This window comes from Rutilus rutilus, assembly GCF_951802725.1.
Source record: "Rutilus rutilus genome assembly, chromosome: 8".
In the NCBI taxonomy this organism is placed as follows: Eukaryota; Metazoa; Chordata; class Actinopteri; order Cypriniformes; family Leuciscidae; genus Rutilus; species Rutilus rutilus.
The window spans coordinates 12,116,009-12,118,713 of NC_140222.1; the positions used below are offsets into that span (position 1 = coordinate 12,116,009).

General features: G+C 36.0%; 1 long non-coding RNA gene across 2 annotated transcripts; it reads right to left on the reverse strand.

Moving 5' to 3' along the window:
• Window positions 1-2,273, reverse strand: LOC311295144. Of its 2 annotated transcripts, none has more exons than XR_014628188.1 (4): window positions 2,195-2,273; window positions 1,364-1,486; window positions 1,093-1,205; window positions 1-409 (listed from the first exon to the last, which is right to left on the reverse strand). It is a non-coding gene; the product is annotated as an uncharacterized lncRNA (long non-coding RNA). The 2 variants fall into 2 exon arrangements; XR_014628189.1 differs by having other exon boundaries at window positions 1,093-1,208.
• Window positions 2,274-2,705: the final 432 nt, after the last annotated feature.

Below are 2,705 nucleotides of genomic sequence, written 5' to 3' on the forward strand. Positions count from 1 at the left end.
TTTATTAAACAACACTTTATTGGAGAACAAAGCATAAAGTTGATAAAGTAGCATAAAGACAAATGAGATTCAAGATAAATAAAAATGTGTCTTCAAAAACACGTTAACATCATATGAATCCATTCACAGCTGCTGAAGCCACAAAACGAGTGCCAGATAATCATATTCAGTCACATATGATACAGAAAACAGATTTGATATTGTGTTGGAAAATAATGATTCATTATCACAGCTAAACTGGTTTCTTGCTCTTCCCTGTACGTCTCGATCGTGTTAGTGTTCTTCTTCCTCGTCTAAACAGTTTGTTCAGTTGAAGAACAGAAGATGTGATCACTGATGTGGAGTAGCTTTTTCTCAACCAGAGGAAGAAGTCTCAACATCCCATTGTCAGGCGTTCTCCAGTCCTGGTCTGAAAGGAAAACAAAAGACAGAAACCATTCAAATAAAGTTGTTTAATGGACAGTCGGGTCAGCTTATGTTCTGCGTTATTTAAAGCAGTGATGGTTTACTCTGGCCCTCAGCGTCCACTGTCCTGCACATTTAGCTCCGACCTCAAACCCTCCTGCCTATTGTCTAGAAGTAAACCTGAAGACTTTGGTTAAAATTTTCAGATGTGCTTGATTAGGTTTGGAGGTTAACTCTTAACTAACCTCAAAAAGTAGAATGCAAAGGGCCAGAGTTGCCTGTTCCTTACATAAATTTACAAAGCAGCAGTCAGTACGTTATATAATATACACACATTGAAGTATTATATATATATATATATATATATATATATATATATATATATATATATATATATATATATATATATATATAAATAATATTGCAGCACAAAATAAGCTAAGTACTGAACAAAAACAGTTTTACCCATATCAACAGCAACATATTTTAAAAGATTTTTAAGAAAGGCATGGTCTCTTTTGAGCCTTTACCAGTGATGCTTGATTTCTTTCCAGACAACATACTCTTCTGTCAATTGTTTCAAGAGCTTCACTTGGTCAAAAACCAAGTGATAACCTGTACAATGTAAAATTGTCAACATCAAAGTATGTACTACATATTACAGCATTGTTTCAATACAAGACATACCAATGGACTCGCGCACTTTTCTGTCTTCTTTGGGCACCAGATGTTCCTTCCTCACCCGAAACAAAGGACTTATTCGATTAGCTTGCGTTGATATAAGGACTGGTCTTCCTTCTCTGCTGTAAGATAAAGATAGTCTCGACTTACTCTATGTGCAATTACTATTGTTCTTGATACACAAATTAAGACAGTATTAAATAAGTTAATTTACCATATGATTCAGGAGAGAACATTTGATGAGTAAAAACTGATTGCAATATTCTAGAAACTTCACCTGGGAAGAGCTGATCACGGCAAGATTCGCTGCGACTCACTAGTAGCTCTTGTAATGGTTGGCTCTTAAAAGAGCTGTTGAGTTTGATATTGGTAGAGCTTTAAAAAAAAGGACTAAGTAATCCTGCAAAACAGAAAGGAAGGTAATTTTAATACATTACTTGCAAATAGTCAGTTTATAACTGTAGGATATGTTTTCTGTAAAGAGTGTTGCATAATTAATTGTTAAAAGCATTTTTATGTAATAAGTTCACTGATATGTGGGCATTTCTATGAATAAAAGTATGTCTTTAATAGCAAGCAATAATCATGAAAAAGATTTACATGCAAACGGGACAGTTATCAGCAGTGTAACTGCTCTGATTATGACATAATAATCGAGTATCTTATGTCATGTGACAAGTCAGATAAGCTTTTCCACTCTTGCAAACAGAGGTAGGTTATGAGGTGTGGAGAGACATCATGTATCACTGGAACATGAACAGACAGGGTCCAATTTGCAATTAATATAAACTTTCTGACAGTGTGTGTGACATCCGACAACTTTCCAAGAAGTGGCGCAACTGATTTACAAATATCGCGATAAATATGTACAGGAATTGAGGCAGTAGCCAATGACAGCACTAGGAGTAAAAGCTGCAGGATTGTGTACGAGTATACAAATATGTACGAGTATCGTACGAATTTGACAACTTGTTAAATCTTGTGAATTATTAAGACTTTCAGACTATGTTTGTACTGATTGGGCTATGGGTTTTGTGAGAAAAGTTTTAAGAAACAACAAATGCTTGATAAAATGTTTGATTTAGGGTTAAAACCAACACATACATACCATTGTGAATATTTGCCTTTGCAGCTGTCCGTCTCCTCCGTTTACTTCTCCTCCAACAATAATGGAACGACTGAGTCCGAAAGGCCCTTTTGGTCTTTTCAGCTGAAAAAAGAGAAAAGAAAATATCATTATGTATAATATATAGGATTATTTAAAGTCCGCGTGAACCGGAAGTTGCAAACGACTTTTCTCCAGTGCTGTGACGTATTTCCCAGTGAAAAGGAATATTGAACAGAGGGCAGGGTTTTACTCTAGTGCTCCTCCTCTCCATCTCTCGCTCATTACAGACTAACGATTTGAGGGGAGTGGTTAAGCGTTTCTCAACCCAAGCCGTCAAGCATACGTCATCAGGGAAGGTCCTCCAATGCAGAGGGGAGGGGCATTTTCAGATTTTGATTAAAGATTACGAAGCCAAAACATTTTTTCCCGTGTTTTAACTTGCACGGATTAATTGTTCACCACAAGACTAGTAATATGCGCTAACAAAGTAAATAGGGTCCATTTTGATTTC